The sequence below is a fragment of the Apteryx mantelli genome, unplaced genomic scaffold (genome assembly GCF_036417845.1).
Source record: "Apteryx mantelli isolate bAptMan1 unplaced genomic scaffold, bAptMan1.hap1 HAP1_SCAFFOLD_20, whole genome shotgun sequence".
NCBI lineage: Eukaryota > Metazoa > Chordata > Aves > Apterygiformes > Apterygidae > Apteryx > Apteryx mantelli.
This window is the reverse complement of record NW_027118553.1, coordinates 2968587-2980871: the sequence shown is the minus strand read 5'-3', so window position 1 is coordinate 2980871 and position 12285 is coordinate 2968587. Positions and strand designations below refer to the sequence as shown.

The 12285-nt window shown below is 49.3% G+C and overlaps 1 pseudogene; it reads right to left on the bottom strand.

The window, feature by feature from the left end:
- Window positions 1-4758: 4758 nt before the first annotated feature.
- On the bottom strand, window positions 4759-10587 carry LOC136996122 (uncharacterized; annotated as a pseudogene).
- Window positions 10588-12285: the final 1698 nt, after the last annotated feature.

The window sequence follows — 12285 nt, the reverse complement described above, 5'->3', positions numbered from 1 at the left end:
CGCGTGTGGCTCAGTGCCTGCTAGGCCAGTTCTAGGCCCATGGCTGCTGTTTGTGGTTCTGAGGTCACTTGTGGCTCAGTGCCTGACAGGCCAGTGCTAGGCCCATGGCTGCTGTTTGTGGTTGTGAGGTCAGTTGTGGCTCAGTGCCTGACAGGCCAGTGCTAGGTGCCTAGGTGCTGTTTGTGGTTGTGAGGTCAGTGGTGGCTCAGTGCCTGCTAGGCCAGTGCTAGGTGCCTGGGTGCTGTTTGTGGTTGTGAGGTCACTTGTGGCTCAGTGCCTGATAGGCCAGTGCTAGGTGCCTGGGTGCTGTTTGTGGTTGTGATGTCAGTGGTGGCTCAGTGCCTGATAGGCCAGTGCTAGGCGCATGTCTGCTCTTTGTGGTTGTGAGGTCACTTGTGTCTCAGTGCGTGATAGGCCAGTGCTAGGCCCATGGCTGCTGTTTGTGGTTGTGAGGTCAGTTGTGGCTCAGTGCCTGATAGGCCAGTGCTAGGTGCCTGGGTGCTGTTTGTGGTTGTGAGGTCACTTGTGGCTCAATGCCTGATAAGCCGGTGCTAGGGCCATGGGTGCTGTTTGTGGCTGTGAGGTCAGTGGTGGCTCAGTGCCTGCTAGGCCAGTGCTAGGCCCATGGCTGCTGTTTGTGGTTGTGAGGTCACTTGTGGCTCAGTGTCTGAAAGGCCAGTGCTAGGTGCCTAGGTGCTGTTTGTGGTTGTGAGGTCAGTGGTGGCTCAGTGCCTGCTAGGCCAGTGCTAGGTGCCTGGGTGCTGTTTGTGGTTGTGAGGTCACTTGTGGCTCAGTGCCTGATAGGCCAGTGCTAGGTGCCTGGGTGCTGTTTGTGGTTGTGATGTCAGTGGTGGCTCAGTGCCTGATAGGCCAGTGCTAGGCGCATGTCTGCTCTTTGTGGTTGTGAGGTCACTTGTGTCTCAGTGCGTGATAGGCCAGTGCTAGGCCCATGGCTGCTGTTTGTGGTTGTGAGGTCACTTGTGGCTCAGTGCCTGATAAGCCGGTGCTAGGGCCATGGCTGCTGTTGGTGGTTGTCAGGTCACATGTTGCTCAGTGCCTGATAGGCCAGTGAGAGGTGCCTGGGTGCTGTTTGTGGTTGTGAGGTCCCTTGTGGCTCAGTGCCTGATAGGCCAGTGCTAGGCCCATGGCTGCTGTTTGTGGTTGTGAGGTCAGTGGTGGCTCAGTGCCTGATAGGCCAGTGCTAGGTTCGTGGCTGCTGTTTGTGGTTGTGAGGTCACTTGTGGCTCAGTGTCTGCTAGGCCAGTGCTAGGCCCATGGCTGCTGTTTGTGGCTGTGAGGTCACTTGTGGCTCAGTGCCTGATAGGCCAGTGCTAGGCCCATGGGTGCTGTTTGTGGTTGTGAGGTTACTTGTGGCTCAGTGCCTGATAGGCCAGTGCTAGGCCCATGGCTGCTGTTTGTGGTTGTGAGGTCACTTGTGGCTCAGTGCCTGATAGGCCAGTGCTAGGCCCATGGCTGCTGTTGGTGGTTGTGAGGTCACTTGTGGCTCAGTGCCTGCTAGGCCAGTGCTAGGTGCGTGGCTGCTGTTTGTGATTGTGAGGTCCCTTTTGGCTCAGTGCCTGATAGGGCAGTGCTAGGCCCATGGCTGCTGTTTGTGGTTGTGAGGTCAGTTGTGGCTCAGTGACTGATAGACCAGTGCTAGGTGCCTAGGTGCTGTTTGTGGTTGTGAGGTCAGTTGTGTGTCAGTGCCTGCTAGGCCAGTGCTAGGTGCCTGGGTGCTGTTTGTGGTTGTGAGGTCCCTTGTGGCTCAGTGCCTGATAAGCCGGTGCTAGGTGCCTGGCTGCTGTTGGTGGTTGTCAGGTCACATGTTGCTCAGTGCCTGATAGTCCAGTGCTAGGTGCCTGGGTGCTGTTTGTGGTTGTGAGGTCCCTTGTGGCTCAGTGCCTGATAGGCCAGTGCTAGGCCCATGGCTGCTGTTTGTGGTTGTGATGTCACTCGTGGCTCAGTGCCTGATAGGCCAGTGCTAGGTGCCTAGGTGCTGTTTGTGGTTCTGAGGTCAGTTGTGGCTCAGTGCCTGATAGGCCAGTGCTAGGCCCATGGGTGCTGTTTGTGGTTGTGAGGTCAGTTGTGGCTCAGTGCCTGACAGGCCAGTGCTAGGCCCATGGCTGCTGTTTGTGGTTGTGAGGTCGGTGGTGGCTCAGTGCCTGCTAGGCCAGTGCTAGGTGCCTGGGTTCTGTTTGTGGTTCTGAGGTCAGTGGTGGCTCAGTGCCTGATAGGCCAGTGCTAGGCCCATGGCTGCTGTTTGTGGTTGTGATGTCACTCGTGGCTCAGTGCCTGATAGGCCAGTGCTAGGTGCCTAGGTGCTGTTTGTGGTTCTGAGGTCAGTTGTGGCTCAGTGCCTGCTAGGCCAGTGCTAGGCCCATGGCTGCTGTTTGTGGTTGTGAGGTCACTTGTGGCTCAGTGCCTGAAAGGCCAGTGCTAGGCCCATGGCTGCTGTTTGTGGTTGTGAGGTCACTCGTGGCTCAGTGCCTGATAAGCCGGTGCTAGGCCCATGGCTGCTGTTTGTGGTTGTGATGTCACTCGTGGCTCAGTGCCTGATAGGCCAGTGCTAGGTGCCTAGGTGCTGTTTGTGGTTCTGAGGTCAGTGGTGGCTCAGTGCCTGATAGGCCAGTGCTAGGCCCATGGCTGCTGTTTGTGGTTGTGAGGTCACTTGTGGCTCAGTGCCTGATAGGCCAGTGCTAGGTGCCTAGGTGCTGTTTGTGGTTGTGAGGTCACTTGTGTCTCAGTGCCTGCTAGGCCAGTGCTAGGTGCGTGGCTGCTGTTTGTGGTTGTGAGGTCAGTGGTGGCTCAGTGCCTGATAGGCCAGTGCTAGGCCCATGGCTGCTTTTTTCAACTGTTAGGTCACTTGTGGCTCAGTGCCTGATAGGCCAGTGCTAGGTGCCTTTGTGCTGTTTGTGGTTGTGATGTCACTTGTGGCTCAGTGCCTGATAGGCCACTGCTTGGTGCCTGGGTGCTGTTTGTGGTTGTGAGGTCACTCGTGGCTCAGTGCCTGCTAGGCCAGTGCTAGGTGCCTGGGTGCTGTTTGTGGTTGTGAGGTCAGTTGTGGCTCAGTGCCTGATAGGCCAGTGCTAGGCCCATGGCTGCTGTTTGTGGTTGTGAGGTCGGTGGTGGCTCGGTGCCTGCTAGGCCAGTGCTAGGTGCCTGGGTTCTGTTTGTGGTTGTGAGGTCGCGTGTGGCTCAGTGCCTGCTAGGCCAGTTCTAGGCCCATGGCTGCTCTTTGTGGTTGTGAGGTCACTTGTGGCTCAGTGCCTGATAGGCCAGTGCTAGGCCCATGGGTGCTGTTTGTGGTTGTGAGGTCACTTGTGGCTCAGTGCCTGATAGGCCAGTGCTAGGCCCATGGCTGCTGTTTGTGGTTGTGATGTCACTCGTGGCTCAGTGCCTGCTAGGCCAGTGCTAGGTGCCTGGGTGCTGTTTGTGGTTGTGAGGTCAGTTGTGGCTCAGTGCCTGATAGGCCAGTGCTAGGCCCATGGCTGCTGTTTGTGGTTGTGAGGTCAGTGGTGGCTCAGTGCCTGATAGGCCAGTGCTAGGCCCATGGCTGCTGTTTGTGGTTGTGAGGTCACTTGTGGCTCAGTGCCTGACAGGCCAGTGCTAGGCCCATGGCTGCTGTTTGTGGTTGTTAGGTCACTTGTTTCTCAGTGCTTGATAGGCCAGTGCTAGGTGCCTGGGTTCTGTTTGTGGTTGTGAGGTTGCTTGTGTCTCAGTGCCTGCTAGGCCAGTGCTAGGTGCCTGGGTGCTGTTTGTGGTTGTGAGGTAAGTTGTGGCTCAGTGCCTGATAGGCCAGTGCTAGGCCCCTGGCTGCTGTTTGTGGTTGTGAGGTCACTTGTGGCTCAGTGCATGATAGGCCAGTGCTAGGTGCCTGGGTGCTGTTTGTGGTTGTGAGGTCACTTGTGGCTCAGTGCCTGATAGTCCAGTGCTAGGTGCGTGGGTGCTGTTTGTGGTTGTGAGGTCACTTGTGTCTCAGTGCCTGATAGGACAGTGCTAGGCCCATGGCTGCTGTTTGTGGTTGTGAGGTCACTTCTGTCTCAGGGTCTGCTAGGCCAGTGCTAGGCCCATGGCTGCTGTTTGTGGTTGTGAGGTCAGTGGTGGCTCAGTGCCTGATAGGCCAGTTGAAGGCCCATGGCTTCTGTTTGTTATTCTGAGGTCACTTGTGGCTCAGTGCCTGATAGGCCAGTGCTAGTGTTATGGAAAATCAGGCCCGCCAGCCTCCATAACAGGGTCTGACCCTTGGTTCCTGCTGAGCAGAAGTTCGAAGTCAGATTGAAGAAAAATAATATTTAATGATACACGTGCGGTAATTACAGCTCGAGCTGGCTGCCTCCGAAAAGGGACCCCAAACAAAGAAATCCCTGGGCAATTATACCCTTACAATCTAAATTCCCCACCCCTTAAGCGATAGTTTGCTCCAATAGTAATAGTTAGGTCTGGGTTCTTGCCCTTCTTCACTGGGCCCCTTCATTGTGTCTAGGCAGGCTGCTTCTTATCTTCAAGGTTGGCTACTCCTGCTGTCCATGTAACTTCTTTATCCCTCCAGCTTGAACCGGCTCTGGGGCCCCCTTTTACTTATCTAAGTAAAAGTTCACAGCCTGAGGCCTAAGGCTTCAGCAAATTTAGCTACTAATGCTAAGCAAGTTATGCTAAGTGATTAATTCTAGACAGCTTCAGTTCAATATTCTCTAACAGTCCTCCCTTTGTTTTTATTAAGCATCCCTGCTAATATGTTAAGCAGAGTTCTCAAAGCCTTTCAAGCTGTACTATCACTCTCCATAATCTTCTATACAATATGGTTGTAAGCAATAGGCATAACATGGTCAAACTTAACACAACTACTACTGGGTGCAACATGTGATTATAGATCCCTGTTGCGGTTGGTGACCATCCCAGAAGAGTCTCCCACCAGTGATATTCTCCATTCTTCTTCACTCTTTCCAAGATGTGGTGTATCTCTTCTGTATCATGATGAACGGTGATTAGAGTTTTTTGTCCATTATTTCAGATGCCTTTTAACACCTGACACAGGTCATCATGTTGTAGTAGTTTCTGTACCAATGTAAGGTTCATTCCGATGGGGGTAGGCAATAAATCTTGACTTAAGGTATAATTAAATTGTATTAATTGATGAGACACAACAGGAGCTGGATAATTAAAGTCACAGCCCATAACTTTAGAAAAATTACAAACACAAATATTTGAATAATTACTTGTGTCTACAGTAATATTATCTATGAATATAAGATTACAGAGAGTTCTCATACAGACACACCCTTTTCCAATATATAGAAGTACAGTTTCAGGGGTTTCATCAGGGTGTATTTCGAAATGACAGACATTTTGTTCAGTATCAAGACAAATGTCTTGAGCTTTGATGGTATTACTCTCGCAAATAAATCCTTGTTGTTCCCGTACAACACATGCGTTAACATCAACAGTTTGCCATTTGTTTCTGTTTCGTTGGGCCCATACTCTATGTTCTGTCGGATAGAGTATAGTTCCATTGCGGCTTAATCCCAGCGCAATGATCGGGTATATGGTGTATACCGAAGCATTGCGTATTGTTAAGACAAAAGCTGTGGCCTTATTGTCGATGGGGTTATAAGTAAAATTGACTAAGTACCACCAGGACTGGAATTCTTTTTCAAATTTAGTTGCATTATCCCAAATTACCTTTCGAATTTCAGTGGGTAAGGTGCCCTCTTCGCCTTCTCTTATGATTGCTGCTACCATAGATTGCATCCACAGTTTGCTTGGATACAACTGAGAGCTAGAGAAACATTAATTTGGACTGCACCAAGTATATCCACAATCAATTGGTGGTCCCTTTTGTTAATTCCTTCCCACTGAGGCAATACATCAGACAACAGCCATTGGTTAGTTCCCAGTGCTAATAGGGAGGACCGTAATGGGTGTTCTAATTTGTTTAAGTCACTTGTTGTTGTGCTCAATTTATTTACGAGTACCTCGGCATCTATACTATTTAAGACTCCCAATCCTGTTCCTATGATACCGGTTACATCTCTCCCTGTTTGTCTTGGAGAGGCGAGGGTTCGTCCACGTAGCCATGCTAACCATCCTGTATAGGACGTACTTAGGAATGGTGAACAGGCCGGTTTGATTGTAGAGATATTAATTTGCATCAACAGTTCTATTCGTTTAAGAGACCATGATGGATTAAATAACACTCATTGTTGGCCTGTATTTTTAACTACATATGGTCCTGCCTTTACTATTATGGGAGACACTTTACTCGAGGGAGTCATTCTGGATTGATCTGAGGGAGTCAATTTTGATTGATCTGAGCTAACACAGGAGACCCAGGCTTCTATTCCTCCTTTGGCAGGTACTGATATACAACACTTTTGGTCAGTTTTACACTGTTTTTTTTACAGCATTTGCTTTTAGTTTCTGTCAATAGTGTTTCATGTAAGTTTGCTGACATACAACAAAAAGTTAAATTGAATTCATTCATTCCTATCCCTGAATAATTAAACCAAATCTGGTTTCCTTTGGTATTGTTTTCAGTATAACTTTGTATATCATAATTATCTCGTCTTATTAATTGTATACTTATCCATCCGGAACTTGTGTATAGAAACAATATTAGGCACATCCACGGAGCGTGCGTGGTTGTCTTCGTTGCTCTGTAGTGACACCTGCTGTACTCACTTCTTGGTCTGCCATTCGTTTCACGCGTGAGTGGTAAAATCCAATTCTCTTTCCCTAGGATTTTAACAGCATAATAAGAACTTAACAATACAGTGTGGGGTCCTTCCCATTTTGGTTCCAATTTACTTTTTCGTGAGAATACTTTTACTAATACTTTATCTCCAGGTTGTATATCTTGCACTTGTATTTCGGGTGGTGTAGATTGATACCATTGAGCATATTTTTTAAGATTTTCAAACCTTTTTTGCATACCTAGAACATACTGGGTTAGCCATTCATCTCGTCCAACAGGCTGGTCTTAGCCGGGATATAAGTTCCTGGTATAGCCAATTGATGCCCAAATAAGACTTCTGCTGGGGATAACCCTACCGGTTGTCTAGGGGTTGTTCTAATTTCCCACAGCACTAAGTTTAAGGCATTAGGCCATTTGAGTCTTGCCTGTGTACATACCCGTGCTAACTTGCTTTTAATAGTTCTGTTCTTTCTCTCAATTTGTCCTCAAGACTAGGGATGATAAGGTGTGTACAATTCTCTATGAATTCCTAGCATTTGATATAATTTCCCTAAAACTCCAGCTGAAAAGTGAGAACCCCTATCTGAATCTATAGTTTCTGGGACTCCAGACCTAGGGACAATTTCTTTTAACAAGGCTTTAATCACTGCAGTCGTATCTGCTTTGCAGGTAGGAAAGGCTTCCACCCAGCCGCTTAGTTGATCAATTATCACAAGGAGATGTTTAAATCCTTCTGCTGCTGGCATGTCAGCATAGTCAATTTGTAGATGCTGGAATGGAAAATAAGCCCTTGGGTGGCCTCCTCTGTTAATCTTTGGATAAGTATCGTTAAATTTTTGGCAAGTTGGGCAGGTTGTTGTTATGCATTTCGCAACCACATGCACTCAGGAGCTGCCCAGGTTTGTAGAATACATGAGGCGACAGTTGATGCTCCTCCATGTCCACGATCATGATATCACCTATCCGTAGAAAGTAAATACCTTAAGGAAAGGATGGGCTTACCCCTGATAGTCCAAATTCCTTTTTCATCTTGAACTGCTTCCCACTTTTTCCAATTCTCTTTCTTCTTCTGTGCCATATACACAGTCATTGGGTGACCCAAAACTACAGGTCGTGTTTTTCTAATAAGGGCTGCTGTAGCTGCTATCGCTCTGATGCATCCTGGAGTGCCTTTGATTACCGCATCTAGTTGGGTGAAGTAAGAGGCCACTGGCCTACGGTGAGGACCTAGTTTTTGACTGAATACTCCACTTGCTACTCTGTTGTTCATGAACAAATAATTCAAATGGCTTACTATAATCTGGTAGTCCTAGAGCCGGGGGCTGAGACCAACACCCTTTTTACAGATGTAAAAGCTTTCTCTTTTTCTGGAGTCCAGGTCAAAGGCTCTGTCTCCTCCGTTTTTGTTGCCTGGACCAATGGTTTGGTAAGCTCTCCCAGCCCAGGAATCCATGGCTGACAAAATCCTACAGCTCCTAAAAATCCCCTAAATTGCTTTTTTGTTATAGGATGGGATATATTGAGAATTGCCTTTACCCGTTCTGGATCAATTAATCTGTGTCTTTCCTTCAAGATAAGCCCCAAATATTTTACCTCTTGTTGACACAGCTGGAGTTTGGACGGAGATGCTCGATGCCCTTTCTCAGCAAGAGCGTTACATAGAGAAATAGTGTCTTTCAAACATGTCTCGTAATCTTTACTTGCTAATAACAAATCATCCACATATTGTATTAACACTGAATGTCCTGGAAGTTCAATATCTGCAAGATCATTTTTAAGTATGTGTGAAAAAAAGAAAAAAAAAATAGTCGGAGACCCAGTAAATCCCTGTAGTAGCCTAGTCCAAGTCAATTGTTGTCCCTTCCAAGTGAAGGCAAAAAGATCTTGGCTGTCCTCAGCTACTGGTATACTAAAAAAGGCTGCCGTTAAATCAATCACGGTAAAATAAGTTGCCCAGTGGGGCATCTGTGGTAATATAGTTGATGGGTCAGGAACTACTGGATGCGGAGCGATTACATTTTGGTTTACAACTCTTAGGTCTTGTACAAACCGATACTCTGGATTGCCATTTAGAATCCTGCCTATTCTTTTTAACTGGCAGAATCGGGGTGTTGTATGGGGATTCACAAACTCTAAGGATACCCAATTTTAGATAGTGATCATTTTGTTTTTGGATACTCTTCTCTGCTTCCTTTGGGATAGGGTATTGTTTAACCGCGGGAGGTAATCCTCCCCTTGTTTTGATTGAGACTGGACTAGCTGATTTCAATAGTCCAACATCAATTCCTGAACAGCTCCATAACTTTCCAGGAACTGAATCTAAACCTGTCGGAATTTGCAGATTAGTTAACTCTGATTCTGATGTCTCAGCCACAACACCCCCCTTTCCTGCCCAAGGATTGTTTACATCCAGAATTGAGTGTTTTTCATCTGGAGTGAACAAGGCTTCAAGGAGCATTTGCACCCCCCCCCCCCCAGGCAGGATCATACGCCCACAGTATTCCTCTTACAATTTGTAACACTTTCTCTGGATCTTCCCTAAGCCTGGGAGTTTGTTGACTCCATGCAATCAAATCTTGGGGCCCACAGGGTCGGTAAATTCGCATTGTAGCTACCTGAGGTGCCCCGTCCGGACCTGGCGGGGGCACTCCTGGCACAGGAACGATGTGCAAAGGGGCTTGAAAGGCAGAGGGGGAAGGCAAGGGGGGTATAGAGAAGTTGAAACAGAGGATAGCGCATAGGGTGGAGCAGTTTCCACAAGCGTTTTAGCAGCTGCACTACTTTCAATACTCTGAGAAAATTTTTCTTTGCCCAACTGTCCCATACGTACCAATAATCCATTTGTCCAGGGAAACCTATCCTGCAAATGGTGACGCAGGAAAGTTAACTCCTGATGATCAAAGGTTCCCTGTGGCGGCCATCATTCTGCTGGGTTACCATCCTTTGTCAGGAACAGCCAATCCTCCTGACATAGTTGGATCAATCCCCCCCCCCTTTTTTTTTTTCCTCTTAGGTTCTCGGTACCATCAAACTTACTCTAGTTTTGCAGAATTTCAGCTAAGGGCATCCCCTTTTCTATGCCGAACTTATTTCCCACATTGAGTTCCTGAAAAGTGCATCTTATGCTGATCAGGCAGCACACTTCCTTATAATATACCTTTTTTTTTTTTTTTTTTTTTCTCAGCAACACCAGAATTTAAATTTTCATTACCCCCTGCAGCCGGCATGATTACACTCTTTCTCTCTGTCACTCTCTCTGGGAACCGCACTCACACCACCCGAGTCTTTAACTGCTAGGACTGCCGTCCCTTCGCAGTGGGCGGCTCTGTCAGCCGACGGGTGCCCCTTTCGGTTCCCAGGTCATACGCACTCACACCAGTCACAGTACCGGTATCCACACTCACACTAGTCACAGTAACTCTAAGTTAGTCTTGCGGTGCGCCTTACGCTGATCAGGCTGCGCACTCCCCTCTTCCAGCCAGAGTGAGACGGGACTCGAACCCTCTCAAATCCTGGGGGTGGGACTCGAACCCACCCCAAAACCTGGGAGTGGGACTCGAACCCACCCCAAAACCTGGGAGTGGGACTCAAACCCATCCCAAACCTGGGAGTGGGACTCAAACCCACCCCAAAACCCGGGAGTGGGACTCGAACCCACCCCAAACCTGGTACGCCTTACGGTGATCAGCCTGCGTACCCCTTACAGTGCACTTTGTTACCAAACCAGAATTTAGAATTTAGGCAGGAATTTAAGATTCACCCTCTCGGTGCCTCCCGTTGCCAAAGATCCCAGGTGAACTCACCCGATGGACCCAGATGATCGTTTGGAGACGAGAGGCCCCGACGGTGGTCACCTAGGGTCCCATCTGGGGTGCCAAACTGTTATGGAAAATCAGGCTCGCTGGCCTCTATAACAGGGTCCGACCCTAGGTTCCTGCTGAGGCAGAAGTTCGAAGTCAGACTGAAGAAAAATAAAATTTAATGATACACGTGCGGAAATTACAGCTCGAGCTGGGTGCCTCCGAAGAGGGACCCCGAACAAAGAAATCCCTAGGCAATTATAACCGTACAATCTAAATTCCCCACCCCTTAAGCGATAGTTTGGACCAATAGTAATAGTTAGGTCTGGGTTCTTCCCCTTCTTCCTTGGGCCCCTCCATTGTCTCTAGGCAGGCTGCTGCTTATCTTCAAGGTTGGCTACTCCTGCTGTCAGTGTAACTTCTTTATTCCTCCAGCTTGAACCTGTTCTGGGGCCCCCCTTTTACTTATCGAAGTAAAAGTTCACAGCAAGTTCACAACCTGAGCCCTAAGGCTTCAGCAAATTTAGCTACTAATGCTAAGCAAGTTATGCTAAGCGATTAATTCTAGACAGCTTCAGTTCAATATTCTCTAACACTCACAACCACAAACAGCAGCCATGGGCCTAGCACTGGCCTAGGAGGCACCGAGCCACCACCGACCTCACAACCACAAACAGCAGCCATGGGCCTAGCACTGGCCTAGCAGGCACTGAGCCACAAGGGACCTCACAACCACAAACAGCACCCATGGGCCTAGCACTGGCCTAGCAGGCACTGAGCCACCACTGACCTCACAACCACAAACAGCAGCCACGCACCTAGCACTGGCCTATCAGGCACTGAGCCTCAAGTGACCTCACAACCACAAACAGCAGCCATGGGCCTAGCACTGGCCTATCAGGCACTGAGCCACAAGTGACCTCACAACCACAAACAGCAGCCATGGGCCTAGCACTGGCCTAGCAGGCACTGAGACACAACTGACCTCACAACCACAAACAGCAACCACGGGCCTAGCACTGGCCTATCAGGCACTGAGCCACCATTGACCTCACAAGCACAAACAGCAGCCATGGGCCTAGCACTGGCCTTTCAGGCACTGAGCCACACGCGACCTCACAACCACAAACAGCAGCCGTGGGCACCTAGCACTGGCCTAGCAGGCACTGAGACACAAGTGACTTCACAACCACAAACAGCAGCCATGGGCCTACCACTGGACAATCAGACACTGAGCCACCATTGACCTCACAACCACAAACAGCAGCCAGGGGCCTAGCACTGGCCTATCAGGCACTGAGCCAGACGTGACCTCACAACCACAAACAGCAGCCATGGGCCTAGCACTGGCCTATCAGGCACTGAGACACAAGTGACCTCACAACCACAAACAGCACCCAGGCACCTAGCACTGGCCTATCAGGCACTGAGCCACAAGTGACCTCACAACCACAAACACCAGCCATGGGCCTAGCACTGGCCTATCAGGCACTGAGCCACAACTGACCTCACAACCACAAACAGCACCCATGGGCCTAGCAGTGGCCTATCAGGCACTGAGCCACAAGTGACCTCACAACCACAAACAACAGCCATGGGCCTAGCACTGGGCTATCAGGCACTGAGCCACACGCGACCTCACAACCACAAACAGCAGCCACGCTCCTAGCACTGGCCTAGCAGGCACTGAGCCACCACCGACCTCACAACCACAAACAGCAGCCATGGTTCTAGCACTGGCCTATCAGGCACTGAGCCAGAAGTGACCTCACAATCAGAAACATAAACCAGGCA